Source organism: Heterocephalus glaber, unplaced genomic scaffold (assembly GCF_053883595.1).
Source record: "Heterocephalus glaber isolate CG9 unplaced genomic scaffold, H.glaber_assembly_v1.0 deba00001587, whole genome shotgun sequence".
Lineage (NCBI taxonomy): Eukaryota > Metazoa > Chordata > Mammalia > Rodentia > Bathyergidae > Heterocephalus > Heterocephalus glaber.
The window spans coordinates 2,011,473-2,037,605 of record NW_028258365.1 but is presented as its reverse complement, the minus strand read 5'-3'; the positions used below and the strand labels follow the sequence as shown (position 1 = coordinate 2,037,605).

At 38.3% G+C, this 26,133-nt stretch overlaps 1 protein-coding gene and 1 pseudogene across 17 annotated transcripts in view; one reads left to right on the top strand and one right to left on the bottom strand.

Annotated features, from left to right (window-relative positions):
• Inpp4b (inositol polyphosphate-4-phosphatase type II B) overlaps nt 1-26,133 on the top strand; it is a 1,082,298-nt gene that overhangs the window by 410,543 nt on the left and 645,622 nt on the right. The gene's annotated exons all lie outside the window — the stretch shown is intronic.
• Nucleotides 11,732-21,155, bottom strand: LOC101720548 (MAX gene-associated protein pseudogene; annotated as a pseudogene).

Below are 26,133 nucleotides of genomic sequence, written 5' to 3'. Positions count from 1 at the left end.
GTTTTATGCACACATATCAGCATATTGCTGAGCAGACTGGCTGTCTTTAATTCTAAGGTGATGGTACAAAGGCCCATAGGCCAGAGTTTACTTGGTTGAGGACTATTATGGCTTGTGTCTAGATGTCCCCCCCAAAGCCTATGCATTCATGCAGTTGTACGTGGGGCTTTTTCAGAGGTTGCTGACTCTGGAGTGTGTGATTGATTCATGCTGCAGTGCTGGGATTAAGGGTGTTAGGATTAAGGGTGAGTGATTACTTAATCAGTCCACTGATTGGTTTGGTACTGTCCTAATCCTGGTAGTCGGGATTCAATAAAAGGTACAGAAAGAGGCTTGTCTCATCTCTTGCTTGCTTTACTATGTTCTGCTTGCCATGGACTGTTTTTCCTCTGCAGTGTGCCCCCCCCCCCCGCTATGTGCCACCCTGCCTTGGAGCTAGCTGACTATGAACTGAAACCTCTACAAACTGTGAGCTGAATAAATCTTTCCCTCTTTAACTTTAGGTGTCAGGTATTTTGTTTCAGCAAGAAGAAAAGTAACTAACACAAGAATCACTAAGCAATTTTATCTAATAGCTCCTCTCTAAACCTCATAGTTATAAATCTACTAAAGTAAAAACTAATTACAAACTCAAATTCACAAATCCAAATCTTTCCATACCATATACATATATATATATTTATACTACATATATGCATTATGCTGGTAAAGAGTGTAAGACTCTGTTCTTATACTCTGACACATAGCTTTGACATTTAAATTTTTTTTTTTAAATTTTAGAAAAGGTACATTTTGTTAAGTAACATAAGCATGCAATTTAAATACTACTCCAAGAATTTGACATAACTATGAAAACATATAGCATGTGATGGTGAACACTGGTATGGGCAGGGAGGGGAAGGAACAAGGAATGTAAGAAAAAGCAGATATTCACTGCAAAGTGTAGTTGGCCGATTTGCATCTAGATACATTGAGTTTTAAGCAATTATCTTCACTGCTCGTCACACTCAGGGTCACCACTGCTTCAGCCTAAATAAAGCAGCTCATTAGGAAAAGCTGTCTTAGAGAACAGCATGACTCATTTACTTGAGAAATTGAATATAAAATAGCTCCTTAGCTAATATTGTGGAGTTATTTTTTATTAAGGAAGAGATGTGGGGGGATTATTAAAGGTATAAAGGGAACTTCTGAATGAAAAATTCATACTCCCTTCATTCAAGATCTGCTGGTCTTCAAATCAGCACAGTTGTCCCACATGCTATGAAATATAACCTTGCTTGGAATTGCACCATTGTTACTCTTCTGATGTTTCAATTGCTAAAGGTGGAAATCAGTGATCAAGGTAATACCTTGTAGAGTTTTCTTAGGAATCAGTAAAACCTGGATTTGCATAGTTGTGAAAAAGGAAAGAAAATGAAAGGAAGTAGGTAGATACTGTTATTGGGATGTCAGGAAGATGGTAGTAAGAGTTTTTCAATAAAATTCCAGGTAATTAGCATCCTACCTCTTTTGTCATTTACACACAGCAAAAATGACGCTTGTATAGTTCTTAAGTATTTTCATTGTCATAAACATGTTGACATGAGTTCACCTTTCTTTAATCCATAAAAAGGGAGTGATTTATTTAAAAATTTTTTATGTCCTTTTGGAGAAGCATATTCCGCCATGATAAGGATTCAACAGTAAAAATTCATCCTTAAAACAAATTTTTAAAAATTTAGAGATTTCCTCTATTCGAAAGACATACACTCCCCAAGTATCTCTAGCTCACAGCAGGCCTCAAATCTGGTCAAAAAGAGATTGGGGAGAGAAGGGAATCAATATGCAAATTGGTTTTGCAAGATTGTCTTGGGCTGACCTGATCTTCATTGGACAGCTGGACTGCCAATGACAAGATGATAATTAGCATGCTGACAACAAATCAATTTTGGCTTGACTAGGAAGTACACGCTAAAGCATCTGTAATAGAACAATCTTAAACTAGCTAGATATGCTTAAATATTTTATGATAATGAGAATAACAAAGACAAATGACATCATCGTTTCCTACCTTACCCACGTACAGTTAGGAGTTTAACCTTGGTAAAACGTTTGAAATAAAATTTATTAAAGCAAGGGATAACTTATCAGTGTAAGGATAAATATGATTATTTTAAATATGTTGTTATAAAACTATTGCCTTGAATATTTTTTAAACATTACATCTCAATGAAATGTTTACTTTTATTAAAAGTCCTGAGTTAGACATTTCTCCATATGTGAAAACAAAGGCTTTATTGCAGGTTCTGAGGTTTAGAATTCTCTTCTGCAAAGAGCTGCTCTCACCTGAACAGAGTGTGCCAGAAATTATTTATATTCTTCTGAATGAGATCTATAGATCCAAGCTCAGTGCCTGGCTGAGAGGAGATACTGGGAAGCCTTTCCTGGGCCACTGAATTCTAGTAATTATCTGTTAATACATGCTGTTCCTTCCCTTGTTCTTAGAAGAAAAAAGGAAATTTTGTTTTTCTTCAAAGACCTCTTAGAATGTGCAGGAACATGTGGCTGATAGAAAAGACATATCTGATCGATCCTCCTTTGTTGGAGAAATTACAGGAGGCAAAGTTCTAGCTGTCAGGCTGCTGGTAATTGATAAATGTAAAATATGATGTTACCTGAGGATTCCAGAGAATCTGTAAGAAGCTGCATCCTCTGACTCTTCCAAGGACAAAAGAAGGGCTCATTAAGTCCAGAATTTCCCCAGCTCCTTGCTTAAAATCAAACGGTAAAGCTGAGAAAGGATGAATCCTCCTTATTCTCCTCCAGCAACCAGCAGGGTGTTCACTTCTGACACATGAAAGGTGGATAGTTCCAAGGCTCAGGAGTTCAGGCCATATGGGCCTAGGCTGGAGTTCAGGCCCTTATTCCCAAGTCTTCAGAAGTTGTAGCTGAAAAGGAAGTTGATGGCATGTGGGCCTGTGAGATTTAATACAGAACTTTAGAAAAAGTACACGAGGACTGCCTCCTGCTGGAATGGAATATGTATCACTTCCCAGTCCGCGAGGCAGCTTTGGCCTCCTAATTCTTTGTTCTCTACAAGGAAAATTTAATTTCTTTTTCAGCTCATTATGATGTGATTCACTGATCTTTAACTCACGTGGCGGGCTTCCATTCTAGAGTGCTTAAAAATATCTACTTGCTCAAGCAGGGCTTACAGGAAACATTAACTTAGATGATTCTAGGCTTGGGATGTTTGTGTCTCGGCCTTCTATATTACAAGGCATATCCTAAAAATGAAAGGCTGTTGAAAATTGAAGCTATTGGGGAAGTAGATGAATCACACAGGTTATAACATGCTTTGGGGAGACTGAAATAAATAACTTCAGAAATTTATGGGAAAGTACTAAAGTGGAAACATGGGGAACAGAAAGTATGCAGAGTGAAATAGCAGCTAGACCAGAAGTGGGATAACCTAAATTTCTGTTTCTTTAGGACTTTATACCTCATTCTCCAGGTCCCAGGAAGAGTTTTATAGAAGGTTATCTGTTTCTTATGTCTGAGTGATATTATTTAATGCTTTTGAACAACTAATAGCATTGAATATGAAAAAAGAGTCGACACCATATGTCAGTGGTTGGTCAATTCCACTGACTTCAAGGAAAGTCTCTTTCTTCTTAGCTCCATCTCCTCCAGGCAGAAGCCATGAGTTTAGAAGATAATCTTACTGGATAAAATAGGGCAAAGAAGCACAGAACATGGGGATAGAAGTATCTTGAGAAAGTCTTTAAGTAAATGAATTTATGAAGCATTTTAGTGCTACTAGTTCTTAAAGATTTTCAGGGATGCATGTTACTTGGATTTTATCATGGAAATCAGGAGAAGAGAGAAAGAGAGAGGCAGACAGAGACAGAAGAAATGTGTGTAACAGAAGATGATTTATTACTCTCTGGGAAAATATAACTTGTTTGCTATGTAAGACTGTTTTGTGTTGCACAATTCTCCACTGATGTATTGCAGAAACAAGCTAATAGGCACCTTTCTCACTAATGCCCTCTCTCTGTACTTGAGGTTAGTTGTCATCAACCTTGTTGTTTTACTTTTTTAACCCCTTACATTGGCTCTTTTTAAGGCAAGAGAATTGTAAATTTGAGTCCAGCTGCTGGGACAACTGAAGTTTGGTGAGATTTTGATTGAAAATTTAAAAATAAAAGGCAGGACATGTAGCTCAGTATGAAGGCCCTAGGTTTAAGCCCTAGTATTGCAAAAGCAAACACAAACTATTTTTGCTTCTTAATTCACTTATACTATAGTTATGTCTCACTTTTAAGACTGATGAATGGAATTACCCGACAAAATTCTGCTTATATCACATATTCCAGACCTTACTCTGCCATAGTTTTTCTCAATATTTCTTGGCATCATGTTATTTTTACACTTGTACTTCAAATTTGTTATACAGCTATCTTTTTACAATATTTATACTTAGTTCTTTTGGTTATTGTATTAATTATTAATTCTTCCATTTTCCAAGAATTTTTCTGGCCAAGTTCTCTAATCTGATATTTTGCTCTTAGTTCCTGAGTTTCACATGAAATTATCCAGAAGACATCTATTGGTCATACCCTTCTCTCTGCAGAACCTTCTGAAGTTTCCCTGTGCCTACAGAGATAAAGTTTACATCGGCTAATTTGCCATCCGAGATGGCTCATTTTCTGGATTCACTTCCGGTCTAATCAGCCCTTGCTGCCCGGTGCTCCTCCCACGGAGACCCCTCAGCACGCTGTTCGTGCTGCTCAGATCTGGGACCTGCTGAGCTTTGGGCTTCACATATGCACCACCTTCTTGTTGAACCTCCACTGCCTTCCCCTGCATCCTTGTCCTCTTCCTTCTGCTGTGAGCCTCTCCCGCAACCGCTACTCTGTATCTGCCTACAGAGCAGTGCCCATTTGGTGAGAACAGTAAGGTGGTGCAGGGCAGGGTTTTCATCTGTTCCACCACGTTCCTACTAAATTGCATCTTCTAAAAAATTAGGACTATGCTCTGTCAAGATCTCTTTTTAAAATGAGTTTCCTTTATCCTGAATGGTGCAATTATGAGTGACTTATTTTCTTCTTTGAATATTTTTGCATTTTCCACATATTAATTATTTTTTCAAATTTTTACGATTTTTATAACAATGACAACATCCTTTCTATGCCTCAAGCACCAGCCTAAGTACTTTAAAGCCATTCCCTCACTAATTCTCTAATAACCATGTAAGGCATTGCTATCTCCATTTTATGAATCAGGTAATTCCTTTGAATTATTGTGTGTCTGACCCCAAACCTTAACCATTATCTACTCTGTTCAGGTATCAGGAAAGAAAAAGAGCTTAGATTTTTAGTATTTCTGAAAATAATAATCATTCCTCTTAGTTTAATATCGATTATGAGATTATGTCTCCTGTGTGCCATTCTTTTAGCCAAAGTTTGTGGTAGGTCGTATGTTGGCCATACCAGTGTATTTACCCCATCTTGTATGCTCTTTTCATGTGACCAACACGTGTCCCATTGAAAGTGTCACGTTTCCTTCCCTTTGATCTGGGCAGGAGCTCCTAACTGCTCCACCTCATAGAGCGTGAGGGAAATGAGCTTCTCTGGCTTCCAGAGGTAGGGCAGGAGAAGCGTGTGAATCTCACTGGTTCTGTGGTAGTCAAAATGCAATGAGATAGCTAAACACCAGTAAGGAAGAGGGAGAGCACTCAGTCTGGAACTAGAGCAGCTAGGCAGGATTTTAAGAAAGAAACAAATGTACAATTTCACGAAAAAAATGATTTTGAATAAACGAAGGAAAATAATAAAAATTTTAAAAACACAAGCAATTAAATGCTGATGCCAGAAAGAGATACATATTCCTTAATAAAGTACTCTTGAGAACATGTGTATTTAGGTGGCACAGAAGTGCAGTTTTGGTTGTAACATCGTAAGAGATTATAAGTGAGAGTTAAGGGTGTACATAAACACAAAGTTCAGGGAGAGATACATACCTCCTAACACTTGTCAATCTTTAAAATAGCAAACTCTAAAAACCAAAATAAGATAAAACAAGATAAACAAAAAATGATTTGGAGTCTTGCCTTGTGTAGATGTCTTTGTGTGATCTCTGTTTTTATTGTGACTAGAACAGTAATCCATAAAAATAGAATCTAGTACTTTTTGTCAATTGGTAAATGCATACTTTAGAAGGATATGCTTGCATTCATAGTTGTTAGGTACACGGTTCTATATGTACATACTGTTTTTGTTCAAATTTTCAATGTATTCATTAATTTTTTGTTTTTTTGTTATATCAAGAAATGGAAGAAATATTTTAAACATGGTGAAATTTCCCATTGTGATGAAATGATAGTAAATATCTAATTTTAGTCATATAATATCAACTTGTATATAGCAAGGTGGATGCAGCTTCACAATTGTTTTCTGTGTAAACAGTGTGTATGGGAATTAGATCTTTTGTCATTGGGAGGACTCCTCTTTATCCCCACTAATACTTTTAATTTTAAAATGCATTTTGTCAGATATTGGGTAATAATATGGCTTACCACCTTCTTCTAACTGTTTACTCCTTTGACCTATCTGTTAATACTCAGTATACCTTTGCAAGTTTGAATCTTTTGAAGATCATAGTTCTAAATTTATTTCATTTTTTTTTAAAGTTCCAAACTATTTTTAAAGGGAACAGTAATTCATTTTTATGTATTGGCTTTCCTAATACATCATAAATTCTTGTATTTTTTTTTGCTTCCCATTTGTCTTTTTCCTCTTACATTTCTGTTTTTTCTCTTTTTCTGTTTTTTCCTCTTTGTGGGAAAGTATCTCAATTCTGCATCCAGAAAATGTAGTGGAGAGAGGAACACCTTTGAAGTTTCTGTTTCCACTTGAATCAGTTTTGGGATGTTGAATTATTTAGGGAATACATCTAATTCATATTTTATTGAATTAATTGGAATTAAATTGTTCATTTTCCTTTTCCTTTTAGTGTCTGTATGATATCTAGCAATATTCAATTTTAATACATATTTGGAAATGTTTGTTTCTTCTTTTCTCCTGATTTGTGTGCGAGGTGTTTTATCAATTTTATTAAAATTTTCCTTTTTAGAATTTTTCCACTGTGTATATTTATTTCTGTGATTTCTGTTCTAGTTTTTAATATTAATTTCCTTTTCCTTAATTTGAGTTTAAGCTGCTCTTCTTTTAGTATTTTAAGTCAGTAACTTAGATCTTATTTCCCAATACTAAGGCATTTAAAGCTATAAATCTCCCTCTAATCACTGCTTTAATACTGCCCCATAAATATTAATCTGTGGCATTCTTGTCATAAAGTTTGAAACATTTTCTAATTTTCATGTGACTTCTTCTTTGTCCCACTGTTTATGTAGGAGTGGGTTATTGAATTTCCAATTGTTTGGACTATAGCTATATATCTAATTGTTATGCATTTATAATTTAACTTCAATTTGAGAAGAGAATATACTCTGAAATTTTGATCTTCAAAAATTATTCAGGATATTTTATAGCTTCCATATGTTCTATCATGGTGAGTATTGTGTGTTCTTGAAAAATTGTATACTAGTCTATAATTGTCAGTTACATAAAGATGGTTGGATACTGTTCCAATTATCTTTCTCTTTATTAATTTTGTGGTCATCTGAAAATATCAGCTATGGGGAGGGCATTATTAAAAATCCCCAACAGTGAGTACCGGCTTGCAAATTTCTCCCTGTGGTTCTACCAGCTTTGGCTTCCTGAATTTTGACTCTTTATTATTAGATGCACAGGTATTTAAGATTTTATGTCTTCTTGGTTATTTGACTCTTTTAGAATTATGAAATATCCAGCTTCATATCTTGACATGTATTTTGTTTTAAAGTCTATTTGTCTTATGTTAATATAACCACAGATGTTTTCCTACTTTCTTAGAGTCTATATTTTTCTTCATCCTTTTCGTGTATTTGCCTTTTCACATTTGAAGTGACTGCTTTGTAGGCAGCACATACCTAGTTAGATCTAGCTTTTTAATTCTCATGAGATCTATACAATTGGAGTATTAGTCCAAGGATTGACACACTTTTCCAATAAAGGGCCAACGAGTAAATATTTTAAACTTTGCAAGCCATTCAGTCTTTGTCACAACTACTGAGCTGTACCTTTGTGCCACAAAAGCAGTCACAGGGAATGTATAAATGAAGATAAAGCTATTTTCAACACATAGTCATATATCACGTTAAGTCAGGAGTGAATTCTGAGAAGTGCTATTAGATGATTTCATCATTGTGTGAACATCATAGAGTGTATCTATTGGTATAACTTCATACGCACCTAGCTATCTGGTGTAGCCTGTTGTACCTGTGATACAGAGCTGTGCAGTGTGTTACAGCACTGAATACTGTAGGCAGTCATACCACAGTCATTAGTATTTGTGTATTTAAGCCTATCTAGGCATAGAAAAGGTATCATAAGAATACAGTATAAAAGAGAATAATATCACACCCATATAAGGCATTCACCATGAATGAAGCATTCAGGACTAGAAGTTACTCTGAACCAGTCAGGGAGGGGGGTGAGCATAGGGCCCTACACTGTTGTAGCCTTTGTAAATGCTGTGGATTTCTCTACACTAATATGGACAATTTTTCTTCAATAAATTAATTTTAGCTTACTATAATGCTTTTACTTTCTAGTCTGTGAACTTTTTTCTTTTTTGATACTGTGAATCGAACTTAGGGCTTCGCACTTGCCAGATAGGTGCTGTGCTGTTGAGCTACATCCCCAGCCCCTAGTAAACATTTAACATTTAAAAAGTTTTAGAATCTTTATAGTAATATTTAAATCAAGACATAAACACATTGTACAACTCCACAAAAACATTTTACATTCTTATTCAATAAGCTTTCTTACTTAAATTATTATCCATTTTGGTCTTTAATTTTTTAATTAAAAACTGTGACAGAAACACACATATTTTCCAGGGCTTGCATAGAGATGGTATCTTCATTATTATCATTTTCTACCTCCACATTATGTCACCCGGAAGGGATTCTGGCACACTGACATGCACGCAGCTGTCACCTCCTGTGACAGTGAGGCCTTCTCCAGAATGCTTTCTGAAGAACTTGCAAGAGCCTCTTTTATAGCTACTACCCCAAAGTAATGACAAAAAGTATTGTATTGTTTGATGCACATAATTTCTCTCTTTTTGTTTATAATAAAGAACCTAATTTACCTTAGTTTTGAAGAATCATTTTATTAAATATAAAATTCTGAAATGTTTTTCCTTTAGCATTGTTAAGATGTTCCATTGTTAGCTGGATCACCTTATTGGGAAGTCAGTGATTTTTTTCTTTTTTTTTATATCCTTAAAAACATTCCATTTATTTACAGATGCATAAAAAAGGTGAATTATTGGTCAACTGAGATTATACATCTTACAGAGTTAAGGTGAGAGCTGTCTGCAGGGTTTCTCAACTCTTCTTACTCAACTTCATCTTTCATAATCACACATGTAATTTTCATGGATAAGTTTCTTCTAGGGTAAGATTAAAGGGTAGGAGTTTTTGGAGATTTTAGATTTCTGTCAAGACTGCAGGATTGTTCTGAAGACTCAGCCCTCCTCAAATTAGCCCTGATAACTTCTAGATCTGTCTTGAGAACAGTGTCTTGGGGCAGGGGGTATTGTAATGACATCTGCAGCCTCCTTGAACACCTGGAATACCTCATTTCTATCGCTGTACATCTCCTATACACACAGCCAAGTGTTCAAGAATTAACCTGGACATGTTTTCTTCTACAAAGGGAAAGTGTTCAAAAGTGAAAATGGTCCTTTTTTTCCTGAGGATTATTCACTCCCTTGCCTGCTCCTTGGCTGATCCTCAACAGCCACAAGAGCCTTGGGAAGTCAGGGGCAAAGTGGTGAAGAGACAAGCAATAAAACAATGGGAAACTACTATACCCAGGTTAAAGAACAGGCATCTCCAAAGACTATTAGCAAGGGAGGTAGACGCTAAACTCCTTGACTAAGGCACTGAATAAAACCTGCTGGGTAAAGGGGACAAAGAGAAGCTGAGGAGCACTCTTTGAACTACTTCAAGCTTCCTCAGTAGTGAGGGAAGGTTAAGTGCCTATGAACAGGTCTAGAAAGGCAAGTAGCACAAAACAAACAAAGAATTTGTTCTCTCTGCAGTTCGCAGAGGAAGCCTTCCTATCCTTTTAGATCAGTTGATGACCAGATTAATGGAAAAGGAGTCAGTCATGGAAGTAATAATTCACTGGCTAGATCCATCCCAAAGCTGGTCTCACAACCTAAGTATGAAGATATGCTGAGTGGGACCTGGGTAAGGAAGGCAGGAGGATGCAGAAGAAACAACATTACCTAGGCACATCCCAGGCAGTGGAAGCTCTTGTGTTAGTGTTTTACAACACAAGCAAATCCTGTCAGTGAAGACAGAACAGGGGTTACGTTCCAAAATATAATTATTTAAGAAAGGCAAAATGCAGCAGCTAAATCTCAGTCTATACAATTTCAGAATAGTGATTCTTGCTTCTAGGAGTTTCCAAGAGACCCCTCAAGTGCACCATGATTATTTACAAACTAGATAGGAAACATCATTTCTATACTCAATACAAATCTCATCTTCTAGGTTGAAAACTTCAGCCTTTGAGAAATCTATGAAAACAACTATACAAAAATATAAATATCTTTATCTTTACAGGCTGTCAGTTCTTCATACCAGCTAATGAATGAAAAAGCTCTACAGACCACTGAATCTATGATAGCAGATAAAAAATATATCATGATTCAAATACTGCCTTATTTCCCTGGTGGAGTGCCTACTAGACTTCTCTTTTCTTTACATCCTGTATAGGTAATAGTGAATGAAACCTTCAAGCACCAGGAGGCTGGTTTGATTTGGGAAACATCCAGCCCCACAATTTTTTATTTTGGCTACTGTCTCTGGTCTGGTGGGAGATGGCTTTTATTTTAGCTATCTCTTGAGTGATGTGTTTTGTGAAGGGGGACAGTCCCCTCCTTACCTACATCCAGGATATGTATTACTGGTAGAAATCCCTGGCAGTAGGAAATTATCTTTCAATATCCACAAAGACAGTAAGGGAGAACTACTGTTTTTAGCATCTCAAAATAATCACCTTAATAATAATAAAGTTAAAAGATCTCTACTTCACCAGAAGGCTTGAATTTGGAATTCTGATTGAAATGATGAGGGAATGGATGCTACATAGGGTATAAAAGAAGATAAAATTTTGCCAAATAACATAAAATCCTTCACTTTGGTATTCCAACACATCCTATCTCAATTACTGAAATAACTTAAAATGATCTCTTCTGAATCCCTTTGCACAAATGCATTACATTCCTGAGATTTTTAGATTTAATCAAACAGCTATCAGCTACAGTTCAGTCCAAAGCAATTTCAAAGTCTCATGCAGCTTCTTCTCTTGGGGAGTTGGGAGCGGAGGTCAGGGGGACTAGGTACCACTATGGAGCCAGAGTCTTGAATAAATTCCTTGGGTAAGGGGCACCTCATCTTCAGTAATGGATCACATCTTCTTAGGATTAGAAGACCCAGCATCACAAGAGAGGTGACACATTTTAACATGATCAGATTCCCATACTATTTCTTATACCAGGGTCAGCACCCTACCCGCTTTCTCTATCATCTACTATACCATCAAAGTCAAGAATCATAGGTCCATGATACAAACAGATGCCTACAGAGAAAGGAAATGAGGTTCAATTTCCCCTCACAGCCTAGTTTCAAACAAGTTCATTTCCCTGAAGAACTTGGTGAGACCCCAGAGTTGCCTAATTTGGCCATAATAGGTGCTAATGTAGGCATCACCTGGCTCTCCTGGCCTTCCTGGTCACTCCCTGTTAAGTTCATTTTATGTCCAACTGACCCAATTTTAGCAGCTACAGGTGCCAAACAAGGCATCACCTTGAGAGTCTGACCATCTGTATCACTGGGAGGATTAGCTACTTTTAAACCTAAAGGTGCTAACTTTGGCATAGGCCTCCACAAAGTATCTGTGTTGCTATTCTGTAGGCCAGCCTTCATGTGTAGGATGGGAGGTGAGGACACACTTTCAGGTTCTGCAGAGAGACCAATACTCTTCCCTCCATCACTGGATTTCCTGTGAGAAAGAAATGAATCCTTTACCTCAGAGTCAATAACAATCTTAAGACCATCTGGCTCAGAGGCTGTTTCTACAAGGTGTTTTTCATTCTCAGAAAAATCATCATCTTCCAAGTGCAAAAGGAGGGGCCTGATGGAGTCACTCTCCCCTTGATCATCAGGCAACTCTTTCAAATCTGTTCCCAAGTGGCCAACCTGGAAAGGTGCTCTGTTCCCAGGAGGAAGCTTACTGATAAAAGCCCACAGAGCATCCTCTGGGAACTCCGTATCTATAGAAGTGGGCAGTTCAGCAAGACTGACAGAGTCATCATTTAGCTGCTGATTAAGAAAGGCAATCTCATTGAGCAGTGCAGTTGGTGTCTCATTGGTAGCATCATCATCTTCCATGTTAGTAGTTTGCTGGGATCGAGAGCTGCTTCCTCTATAGCTGATGCTACTTTCCTCAGTTCCATCTCTATGCTTGAGTCCTTGAGATCTTTCATCTTTAATTTATGAAATGGAGATTCCTTTGACTTCTATCCCTCTCCTCTTGATTCACTCTCATTCCATTTATACCAATTCCCTCTTACATCACCTGAAACCTTTTTAGGTAAAAACTCTTGTGTTTCCTGCATACTGAAAACATCAACTATTTGTGAAAAACTAGAACCTTTATTTGCCAGAAAAACCTGTGTTGGACCCAATGCCATTCTGCCATCTCTGTGGTTTCCTTTGGAAGGGACTCTATTAGAATCCTCCAAGTTATCTTCATTCCTGACAGTGTCGGTCAGGTGATCAGATGGCTTGTCATCAGGAGCTTCATGAGAATATTTGCTGCTACCCATATCTACCGAACCACCTTCTGTGGCCAGTGAAGTCATATTAACAATTCATGGCATCATAAATAAGTCATCATTTTCTGATTGAGCCATACTACTGCTGGCAACTTGAGGCTTCAGATCCGCTTCTAGGAGAGCAGGAGAAACAGTTACCATTGGTCCTGAGAACAAGGGACCTTTTAAGGTATGCAGTTGCCCTTGTGGAGTCATCACGAAGTTGGCAAAGGTGTGTGTAGTATTAGAGAGTGAGGTGTTTTCTGTGGCCTGGTCTCTTTTTCTGGAAAGGATCAAAGGTTTCCCCCTCCTGTTATTAATAAATGTCTGTTCGAGATCTACAGATGATGTAGAAGATCCTTCCTGCTGTTTGCTAGTTCCGGGAGACTCATCAAACTCATTTGATCCCATCTTCTTTTTTCTTTATTGAGCCTCTAGTGTTTGTTGTTTTGGAAAAATATACTCTAGCTTCTTCAGGACCACTTCTTCTGTCATACCTGAAAGAGATGATACCTTTCATATCAGGATATTCCATTTTCTAGTCAGGAGATTTTTCTGTCCTATCAGTTTGTTTGCCTGGTCTTCACTGAATGCCCTAGTAAGAATGAGACTTTTGGAAACCTTGGAAGAATGAAGTAATCCCAATGTGATGTTCAATTTTTCAAAGAGATCTCTCATTTCACCACGCCACCACCATTCGTTGGCAGTATGTGTCACTGATAGTAAACAAAAGCTTGTGCTTCTTTCTGTAGTTTGTCACTCCAGTAATCAGGTTTCAGCTTTAGAGGAATTGGTGGAGCCTTTTGACTTCTTTCAGTAGCTTTTTCATCTGTAGGTGTACCGCACGACTGTTTGAATGACTGTGTGTGAGCTGCTGTGGTCTTTTTGTAATAAACATTAATTTCTCTGAGAGCTCTTCTACAGTTTTAATGTCCACATGCTCTTCATCATCCTCAATGTATTCTATACAGTTACTCTTTTCCACATCATCAACCTCCTCAGTCTGGCAGTCAGACACAACATCCACAATTCCATCAATAGAATCATAAGTTTTCTCATTCTCATCTTCATCCTCCTCTTCCAAGTCCAAGCCAATAAAGTCAGCACTGCTTCTTCTGCCCTTATCTTGTTTCACTTTTATCTGTTTTCCCGGGAGCAGTAAGTCACCCTGAAAATGTTCATTCCCTCTGCTTCCTTTTGTAAATCACCTAGGAACAATGGAGAAGGCTGCAGGATTAGAAATCCTACTCCATGAATCACACTGAGTTTTTAAAACCCCAGCATTCTCAGAAGTTCCACTTTTCCCATGTAGGTTAGAGATATCCTGTTCTTGAAACACATCTGAATCTTGACATGGCTTTATTTCTCTAATTAATTGTTCATCTGACTCTTTCTTACATTCTTCTGAAGTTCTAACACATTTTGACACCAAGGAGCTCTTCAGGTACTTTCTCCATCTCTCCCTAAGACGATCCTTCTCCAGAGAGTCTCCACAGTCTTTCTCCTTGGCCTTTGGCTGTGGATTACATTGCTGCTGTACCATAACTTTGCTCCCTGATAATTCGATAAATAGAAATTCATTTGGTTTCTCCTCTGGATTGTCTAATCCTTTCTGCTGTTCTGATTTCATATCACCAGATTTCTGAAGCTGTACTTTACACTCATTGTATACTGTCATATTACTGGGCTTTTCAGAAACTGTCCTAACTTCTAGAACAGTTGTTTTTCTTTGGAACGGTTATGACTCATAGTTCCATGTTGTCCAGTAACATCTTTATAGTCTTCACCTGTGCTTGACTCAGTCAGTGATACAGCAGTGTTCAGAAGGTTTGACAGTTATAGGACCTTTTTCTATAAGGGCCTCTCTGGGCAAATGATCACCCACATTGTCTAAGGAATCATTCAGGGTTTCTTTTGAGGTAATAGTTCCTGAATTATGCTTATTGTATTACCCTCAGGATCTATAGCTTCTGCTTCTCACTATACAGTCTTCTTAGTTTCCTTCTGTCTTTCTGTAGAGTTTGTTTCAGCTTTCTGGTCTGCATTCTGGGATTCTTTCTTCATCAGAAGGGAAGCAACATGCTGAAGAATGGAGCTAGGGACAGGCTTTTGTCCTGGGAGCTGCAGCAATGCAAAACTACCAGACTGGAGAGGAATGAGATTGGCTGCTCTAACAGGCTGCCCTCCTGAGCTATATGTTATTTTGGTTTCAGAGCCTAGTTTACTTGCAAAGCTTTGTGGCTCAGGAGGGGAAATCCTCAGGGTCAGTGTACCAGCCTGAGAGACAAAACTCAGTCCAGAGGAAAGTAAAGATGGTGCCTGAGTGATAACACTCACTGCTGAAAAAGACCCAATAGCCTGAATTACAGGATTTACAACAGAGAAAGCAGAGGACGAAGCAGAAGATGGTGGTGTCTCAGAAGGCTTGGAAGGTGCAGGCAACCAGATTCCCACCACAGACCCTGGGTTCGGAAACATGACAGGTTGTATGCTGGGCTGGGTATTAGAGCCTTGGATCTGATGCAAAGGTAAAAGTTGGACAATCTGCCCATTGGGGTGCCTAAATAGGTTCATTCCACTTGGGCTCCAGAACAGGCTGTAAAACCATCTGAGGTCCCTGAAGCTGTGGGTTTGGGACAGGTCTAAGTGTAGGAGAACCCTGCTGTATAGGAATCAACAATAACTGAGGTCCAGGATGTTTCGCTGTTAGGAGAGTCCTGTGGAGTAGCCAATGGAATCTGAGCAGCGTTTTCTGGTCTCTGGCTTACTGGTGGACTCCTGTTAATTCCTGAGAGTATAATAGGAACAGAACCCAGAGATGAAGTTGGTGTGGTCACCAAGGAGGAAGAAGCAGCTGTGGTCACTGTGACTATGGAGGTGGAGACAGTGGAAGCAACAGGAAGAGTTATGGTTGGAGGAGATGGTACCAAAGAGTTAGGAAAAGCAACCGAAGCCACAGGGGTAGTTATCCTAGTAGTTTTGGTAAGGTTCATAGTGGTTGTAGACTGGGTAGATGTTACAGTGGTGCTAGTATTGGTTTCAGAGACCTCAATAACCCCTGCAGTGGTGACACCAGAAGGATAAGTAGTTTCTTTAGTTCCCACGTCAGAAATAGAAGTTGTAGATGTCACAGCAGTAACATTTTCTAAACACACTTGAGGGGCAGTAGTAGTGACAGCAGCAGTCACAGGGCTGCACACCTGAACTGGCTCAGAAGAAACCACAGGTGAGACGACCATTACTGGAGAAGGTCAGATACTGAACTTCCGTGGCCCTGTCAGGGTCTGGGGTGTGCTAGCTCCAGGTATCTTCTGCTGTAAGGCTCCAACTTTACTAATCACACATGGTGTGAACACACCACCAGGAAAGGGTCGAGCTGCAATTGGCCTTTTTGCCAGGACAAATGCCTTTGAATTCTCCTCAGAACAGTTTGTTGGAGTGCCAGAAGACGGTGTCATTTTGGAGCTGGTTGTTGAAGGCAGCAGGGTGCATGGGTTTCTGGATGCAGCCAACTTGGCATTGGATGCTGCCTTGCAGATGACAGTACTGAGGGTTGAGAGGTCCAGGACTGAGAGTGGCTACCTGCCTATGATGTAAGCAGCTAGGCTATTGGCTGGATGCAATGCCCCCATCTGTTCCAATAGCCACTTAGCCTGCGGGTAACTCTTACCATTAACCTGGATAAGCCCAGATGTGCTTGAACTGGGTTTACGCTTATAGGCCACAAGCTTTCCTGCGAGAGAAAGCCCTGCACAAAAAGGCAGACCTTTGCCTCCGTGTAATCTCTCCCTCGCTGAATCCAGGGCATCTGTCTGCACAGGGGAGATAGCATCCATTTTCCCAGGGGACAATGGACCATCAGGAGTCTCTGATCCAGATTTCTGAGCCATATCATCCTGGTCTTGACATGATGGCATGGAGATTTTCACATGAGAAGAATAAACAGGAGGGTTCTTCTCACCCTGGCTCTTTCACTGAGAAGCCAACTCAGTGATGAAGCTGCCCAACTTAAGTGATTGTGGCATGTTGCTATTGATGTGCTGAGATAAGTTGCTCAAAATCTTGCTCTGATCTTCCTCCCAGTTGCAGTCTGAGATGATCTCTATCAGTTTGCTGGGACCACCAGGTGACTTCTGATGCACATAAGAGGAAGAAGAAGATTCCCCTTCATTGGAGGAAGACTTCCAGCTCTTTTCTTGTGATTTCTCAGAATCATCCTCCAAGTCACAGATGAATTGGTTGAAGGGCTGCTGTTCAGAATCAGATTCCTTTGTACTGTGGTTCTCTGGACTAGAATGACAGGAGCTCTGTTGCTGAAATGTCAGAGATGGGGATGGGGATGGAGATGGTTGTCTCTGTTCCTCTTTCTTTCATATATTCGAATGTGGGCACAAGTCATCATACTTTCAAAGTACAGACAGGATCTTTGTCCTCTTCCCATATCACAGGATTAGGTTTGGGAGTATATGGCGTGCAGGTTTAATTCCAGTGAGCACTTTGCCCTTCACAGGAGCAGATAATACTTCTGGCTGAGGCAACAATGGTTTCAATGGCTCAGTGACAGAAGGCATTGGGACAGAAACTGGCTCTGGATCTACTTCACCTTCTACTTTTACCCATAATGGATAATGTCAGTTTGTTCAGGCTCTGTTTCACATATAGTATATTCCAGCTTCTTTCTCTTTTTTCTCTTTCATTTGTTCCTCCTCATCTCTATCTCCCTCTTCTTCCTCCTTTGGCTCTTCTCCCAGATTATCATAAAACACTGGATCTCGCTGAGTAGCCTTCTTCTGGAGTTGCTTAATTTTGGATCCCCCTTTAACAAGTACAACTTTTCTTTTCAAACAAGTACAGCCAAACATGAAATCTGGTCAAAGGCAGTGGGCAGGCTGGCGCTTCTCCAAAGCTAGACTAGAACATACACAACCTAGTTGACAGAAGTCATTGTTGCATGGAGGAGCTCATTTCCTTATGATTGTGTGGATAGGTTTAGTTTTCAGAGATGCCTGAGCTGTAAGAAGAGTTGTCAAGGATACGTCTGCTCACTCTTCAGAGATATAAGTCCTTGGTTGTCCTTCCCAACGCGCAGTCTTCTAGGTCCATTAGCTTTACCTGAGATTTAGACAAGCCAGGAGGACGAGTTCCCTGTTGTTGTTGTTGTTGTTGCTGCTGCTGCTGCTGCTGCTGCTGTGCCTGCCATAAACTAATTTGCTTTGGAAATACAATTTCATCTAAACATGGCACAACAACATTATTCACCTGATTATCTGAGACTGTACTTGAAGAATTCTTGGTGATCTCATCTCCTGGCATCACGCGAGTGTGTTTCTGCTTTGGTGAAACAGGGTATGGTAAAATAGATTTATAAGATGTCTTAGTTCAGCCACTGAGTGTTGTCTGTTTGTTTTGAGGCTTCACCTTTTGAGAGGCAGTAGGTACAGAATGAGGCTTCAAAGAGTAAGAGGTAGAAGGGGAAATGGTAGATTGCTTCTTTAGTACACTATCAAGTGTTTGTACATAGCTGGTACTCTTGGTGGGAAGCTGGTATACCACAGGAGATGTAGGAGCATTGGAAGAGAAACCCATGCTTGTTTCCATCAGCTTGCCTTCATTTTCCAAGTATTCATCTAGCTTATCACTACAGAAAGTAGAACGGTTTTTCAGTGAACCTTCTGAATTTCCACCCTCATTTCTAGGTGCAGCAGCACTATGAAATTTTCCCCTCCATCCCTTGATCTTGGTAAAGTCATTGGTCTTCCCTGTCCTAGACACAAAGGGAAATCTGGCATCAGGAGAGGCACAGTTGGTTCCTGTAAAGTTCCAAAAAGGGAAGCTTGTGGCTGGAGCCAAAGGTAGCTGTACTCCCAAATATTCAAGATCAATGCTCATTGTTGGATCCACTGAATTCACTTTTAACCCCACTTCTTGAAGACCAGGATGTATCACTTGCTTGTGCCACAAGGACTTCAAATCTTCTATCAATTCCTTTTCCAACTGAGAAATTCTTGCTCTGCAACCTGGGTTATTTGTGGTTGATGCCTGAAGACTAGAGGGTTCTTCTGTTGTTCTATCAACTGCATGAATGTCTAGAGCTTCCTTTGATTCAAAGGAAACAAAGAGAACACCATCAACATCTTCCAAATCAGGCTTCACATCAGAAAAGTTACTCCCAAGACCTACAGGGGCATTCTTTGTAGAAGTTAAAGACTCCTGTGTTTTTAGGTGGTTGCCTTGCCTTAGAGAACTTCAATTTTCGAGGCCTTTCTCTTTTTCCATGGACATTTGGCGAGGCATTGTGATTAGCACTCAATCTTTGAGGCTGTTGCAATCTTAAGCACAGCTGTTCGCTTTCTGCCCAAATCTTTTCCTGAAAATGTGTCCCCAGAAGAACTCTTTGAACTGTCAAGTATTCTTTCTGAGCTAATATTGTCAAATATAGCAGGATATTTCCATTGAGGCTCTTTAAGTGAGGGATATTTTTATATCACTCTGAGATCTGGTGAATGTTTACTAAGACCGTTTTCTGATTCCTTGCCTAAGCAGAAGCCAGTCCCATTGGCATTTTCAGTGTCTGTAGGCAAACACTCTATTTCTGCCAACATAGAAGATTTATCCTTTTGAGATGTGGAAAGCATATTATCAGGCAACTCAGAAATCTTCACTGTGCTTTTGGTGATGGCACAGGGCTCCAAATAGACTACTGGCATCTTTCCAGCATCTAATTTGAACATCTTAGCTTTAGCAACACCTGATGGGCTGTTTGGTAGCCATTTAGAAGATAAATGATCAGCCTCTAGGTTATCAATTTTATTGTGGCTCTTTAGTTGCTTTTCTAATATAGGATCATCATCACTGTTTGAGTACACATCCGTTTCTTCATTTGTCTCTTCCTATTTCACAGAGACCCCTTCTGGATACGCGCCAAGTTCATAGTCAAAATCATCTAGAGGTTCCTCTTTAAGGACAGCATTGAAGTTTTCATTTGCATCTAATGGTGAGGCAATATGGGAGGCATCTTCAAAACTGTTGGCAACAAGACTTTCAGAAATCTCTTGCTTCAACTGAGGAACTTCAAGTGCTGAATCAGTATCCACAAAACCAAGAAAGTCTTGTTTTATGTTAATGGGAGCCTTCTCCAAACCCTTGTCTGATATTTCATGATCCCTTAACATAGGCTCAAAATCATTTGGATGTATTTCTGATCCCTCACCTTCTGTAAGACGGACCTGATGACCAGGAGAACCAGTAACACTATTGTCTTCTTGGTCAGAGCTGTTCTTTTGTTTTCCATCTCTGAGGGGCTTACTATTCAGCCCATCATCCTGAAAACCTTTGGCAAATGGATTGTAATTTATTTTCAACTGGGTAATCTGAATGTTCTGATAGGCTGTTACTGCAAGGAATTCAGTCTGTGGAAAGGTAAAAGTATGGACACTAGGGCCATTTAACTGTATCACTTCTGTAGCCTTTTCTGCAGGGACCAAATGAAGCCTTGGTAGGTAGCAATGCATAGAGTGCAAGATAATATGCCCTTCCTGGTCCAAGGTATTGTTAGTAAGTTTGAGTTTATAGAAAGATACTGGTTGATGCATCCAATAATGACCTGTGGAAGGAGACTCTGGATAAATGAAAACCCTTCCCAAAACATGGGCCTCAGTCTTCCCACTGGGTTCCCACTAACGACCATTCCATTTTTAGTGATAGTTATCCACAGGAGATATATCCAGGACAAGGATATACTTTAAATTTGAATCTAAGCCTGTTATCCAATAGCGAGGATAAGGAAACATACATCTTCCCTGCTTGGTCAGAATCATCTCTGTGCTTCGATTATGGAACTCGTTCCATATACTGTTGTTATTGAGGGTGACAGTAATTCTTCCCACAGTACCATCAGCTGGAAGTCAAATCTTCCCTTTAGATTTTTCTGGTGATGATACCTTACTAGCCAAAGCACAAGCATCCTGATTGGTAACCAAAATTCCTTTATCAGTTTTGCCATTTCCTGGCTGTTTTAGGATGACAAAGAAAGTAGGTGCTGCTCCTGCCACTGTCCCATCATCTTGATTAGCCAATATAATCTGCTGTTTCTCCTCCATGATTCCAGTGGGAAACTCAGTGGTAAGATAATAGTAGTTACCACATAGTCACAATGGCCTTCCCATCTGGCAAGGTGGACGGTGGCCGGCCTATGTGCCGCGCTGCTCTCGGGTCGGGAATCCTCGGGAAGTCAGTGATTTTTAAAAATTGTTTTAACCTGATGTAATAGTAGTATTTCTTTTTTTCTGACATATGAGTATGTGTGTGTGTGCTTGTGCATGTGTATACTTTTTTTGGCCCCAGAAGATTAACTATGATGTGCTTTGGTGTAGTTTTCTTGATTTTAGCATTTTTGAAGTTTTCTCAGATTCTTGAGTCTGTTGATTTTTCCCATTGAATCGAGTGTATTTTAGCTATCATCATCACCATCATCATCATCCTGGGAATGATTCTAGGGCCTTTGCACTGAGCTATATCCCCAGCCCATTTTACATTTTTTTATTTTGAGAGAGGATCTTGCTAAGTCACTGAGTTGCCCAAGCTGTGCTCAAACTCGCAATCCTCTGCCTCAGTCTCCTCGTGTGTTGGGAACACAAGCATGTGCCACCACATGTGGCTTATTATTGCTTTAAATACTTCACAACTGATTCTGTTTTGTCTCTGAGACTATTATTACATGCATCAGATCAATACTGCATCACAGCACACTGATGTGATTTTATCATTTTTCTTCAATCATTTTATGCCTCTGTTCTTCAGATTACCAAATTTCTGGTACTCTCAGCTTCACTCTTTATTACTACCATTTAGAGTCTGCTGTTGAATTTTATATTTTATTTATCCTTTTTTTCAATTTTAGAATTTCTGTTTACTGTTTTAAACACTTTTATTTCTCTTTCGAGGCTATCTGTTCTTTCACTAAGACCATATTTTCTTTCAATTCTCTGAACTCATTTTCTTTAGTTTTCTGAATATATTTTAGTAGCTGACTAAAAGTCATCTGGTAAATGCAAGACCTATACTATCTATGGATCAGTCTGTTTTGATGGCTTTTCCTTTACTATGTGTCAGATTTTCTTCTTTCATATCTGGTAAAATTGCATACTAGATACTGCTAAAAAGTTCCTGACTGACTTTGAAGATGTATTTTTTAGGGTTTACATTTTGTTAGGAGAGATCTTTGAAAAACCTACTGTGTGCTGAAAGCAACTGTAACTTGGTTTGACTGTAACTGTAACTTAGTTTGACTCAACCTCTGAAATCCATCTCCTGCAGATTTTATCAAAATGGCTGTATTCATTATGTATCATAAATATGTACCAATAAAATATATATTATTAAAATAAAGATTTATGTACGTCTGAGGATAAAAAGAGATTTATAAGAGTAGATGTAGAATATACCTTATTTTATCACACCACCTCTGCTCAGCATGACTCATAACGAAGCCAGTTTCTCAGGTGGCTGTCTGTGGTATCAGGACAGGTTAATGCAGCATCTCCACTCTGGCTGGCACAGACTCCAGTGTTTATTAGAACTGCTTGACCCCTAATGTCTATAGTGCGTTCTTAATCAGTAGCAGCAATTATCTAGAAACCCTCATGTATTCTTGCACACAATAGCCTGGTACTTGACCAAGAACCTACAGAGAGTGCTACTTAGACATTCAAAATTTCTCTTCTGAACAGCTTTTTGGTTCTTTGCCTTGCTTATCCCATTTATTTTGTCTCCCTTAAACCTTAGCCTCTGCCTTCTAATTACAGAAAGCCCCTGTGCTTTGCTTGGATCCCTGCTTATTTTGGGAAATTATCCCTAAAGTGAGATCTGGACAATTGTGGGGCTTTCCCTTCACTCATAAAGTGTGGCTTTGTGCTGCATGTGAAATGCTTGTAAAGATTCCCCTTATGCATGGTGTTCAACTTTCTGATTGTTTATTGTTTATCTGGGGTTAATCCAGGATTAGTTATTCCATTGTAGCCAGAAATAGCTTCATACCTTCTTTACGATTGAGGTTTTCTCTTCTCTCTGCTTCTTTGAAGTTAATATACTTGATTACTATTTTAAATAAATTAACCTTAAACCTTTGCTTGAATACTTACCAGCTAGAGTTAATTCATTTCTTTTGTCTCCTCAACAGTGCAAAATACAACCTAAACTTAACCACCTCCCATTTTGGCTTAAAAATTAGGTTCTACTTTGTTTTGTTATTCATTTAATGAAACATCATTATTAATATGTTAAAGAGTAATTCTTGTTATTTTTTGTTTTAGCCCTTCTTGCATCTCATACTTCTTATCTGAAATTATTTTCTTTCTGCTTCAAATCTGCCCTTTAAAATTTTCTTAGGCATAGATCTGTGGTCATAAACTATGTTTTTATACATCCAACTATATCTTATCCTTAAATCATAGTTTGGGAATGGGGCAAGTGACAGTTATTTTTCTCCATCCCTAAATTGTTATTCTACAATCTTCTAGCATCCATTTCTGCTTCACGAATCTGTTGCTGTCTTCTTGTGATTTCCTTATTGCTAATTGTCTTAGTTTGCAGTTCCTGGAGTCAAACTCAATAGGAGGATTCTCAATTTTGTTAGTTGAAATCATAAAGAAAAGAAATTAAGAAAACAAAATAGAATAGAAAAAGCAGGAGGTCAAAGATGTCCTAATGGAAGATTAGCCTCATCCCACAAGAAATTCTGCGACTTGATGGTCCCACAGAAATATCCCCCATCAGTGCAAGGGGACCTTTTATAAATCACTCTTTGGCTGTGAGCTGTTACCCAGAAGGAGGTGTGGAACTTCGGAGCTATTTCCAGAGAGTTGAAAATGATCAAAAGGAGGGTGAAAGCCCTGGGAAAGGGACTTTGATCAGACTATCAAAAGTCATTGGATAATTTCTCAGTACTTTTAGGATCACTTTGTCTTATGTAGTCTACAGTTTTACTTGTGCATCTGGGTGCAAGTTTCTTATTTATCTTGTTTGGAAAACATGTTTCTGGACTTAAAGTTTCAGCTATGGAAAATTTTTAGCCACTCTTTTTCAGGGATTATCTCACATTGGTGGCAAAATTTAAGAAGATTAAATGCTTCCTTAAATTTTTTGTCCTAGTTACCTCCCTTGTCTTCCCCAAGTCCTGCCCCTGACCTCCCCATTTTCTCTTATCTTTTCATTAGAGACTTGTATTGGTGATTTGTTACAACTTTTGTTCTGTCCTCCCTCTTACATATGTTTCTTTGCATTTTCTCCCTTTGTTGTATTTTATGTAATTCTTGAAGTATATCTTGCAGTTTGTTACCTTTCTAAAGTTGTGTATAATTTCTCTTCAATGGGTGTATATATTGAAATTTTATTTGAGAGTGCTGTTTTATAGAATTTTGCTAGTAATTTTATTATAATATATATTTTTCTAATTTCTTGAAGTTATTTTTAGTCTTTTAGAGTTCTAGTTGGTTTTTATATCCCATCATTTCTTTCTCATGCTTTCAGTTACCTCTTAAGAATTATAAACCTATTCATTTTATGTTTTTTATCTGACGTTCAAAATCTAAATTCCTTGCCAGTGAAATTCAACTATTTATTGATTCTTTGAGCTCTCCTTTATGAAGGCTTTCATGTAGGTTGTGTAATGTTGGATTATGAGCTCTGTTTTGGTTTATTTAAATTTGGGAATCCTGAGAGCTCTGAGGTTATATTATTTTTGAGAGGAACTAATTTTCTTTTAAAGTTAATTTTTCCTATTGAAGTTTTTCAGAGCTTGACAGTCAGTATAAAGATAAGCCCAAAAGCTGTTGGGGGCAGGGATACAGTTTATGCATTCTTAGATTTTCTTTTCCTCTTCTCCAATCCAGAGTTGCCACAGATAATTTCTCTTTTGTTACTTATCCCAGTTAGAAGGCTTTTTATTTTTTCAAATACCTCACTCTTTTGGACTTTCAGGTATTCTAAATTTCAACTCTCCACCTTTGTTTTGGAAACAAAAATTTGTCTACTATTTCCTAGGAGACTATTAAAAGCCAAACCTCTGATTTCCTAGTATCAGTAAATACCACCAGGGCACTCGACAGTTTTGCATTTGGATGCTACCATTGCTGTAACTTTTCCTTAATTTTTTCCAGTTGGATCATTCTTATGTTTAGTGAGTTAGCAATGCATTTTAAAGTATGTTTGTTATTTTATTAAGTATTTCCAAATGTTTTGAAGCAGATAGACTTTTAAGAATTATTAGTGGATGTGTTTCCAGAAGCATAAATCCACTTATTGAGTACCATGCAGTGTAGTTTTATCTTTATCCACTCCTACTGCTTTTTTGGTCATTCTTTGATAGTGGAATATGGTGCTATTCAACTATAATTCAAATTTTCTGATTGTTTATTTTTTCTGCCGAATTACTTTTGTTTATGTCCTCTACTCCAGTTTTGTTGTTGTTGTTGTTAATATTTCTAGAAAAATACAAAGAGTAGTAATTAATTTAGCCTAATTTTTATTGTTAGTTGTTTTGCACATCCAAATTTGCCTACTATATTTTATACTTCTTTTAATGAATTATGCATGGAGACTACCAATTGATGAAATTCTACACTTTGGGCTAAGCCAGAAATGTTATGCAACTGGGGAATGTGTTCTTCATGTATCTTTTAAACAGGTATTATAGAGATTAAGAATAATAAATTACATAAAGAATTATGATTTGTTTGAGCAAGGATCAATAAGTCAGTAGCCTTTCTCAAAAGTAATGTGCTATTTCAATGATAAAGTATTTAAAATTATTTTTTCTTTTATCATTTTTAGTCAAATACTCTAATAATTTATTGAAGCTCCCCACCTTGCTACTAAAAGTTCTCTACTGTTGATGTATTTTCTGACTTTCTCGTAGCTCTCTTCCTGTGTGTTTCTGTTTGTGATTGTTTCATTTTATTTTCTTTCTGTTGGTAGTGGTGTGTAGTACTGTGTTATACTGACATTTTTTTTCACATTCCAGCCCAGTTTATTTTAGTATTCATCGCTAAAAGATAAAGAAATTTATCTTACACAACCATAATATGGTGATCTCATCTGACAGAATTAAAATTAACTCCTTATTACCACTAACATCCAGTATGTACATTTATTTTC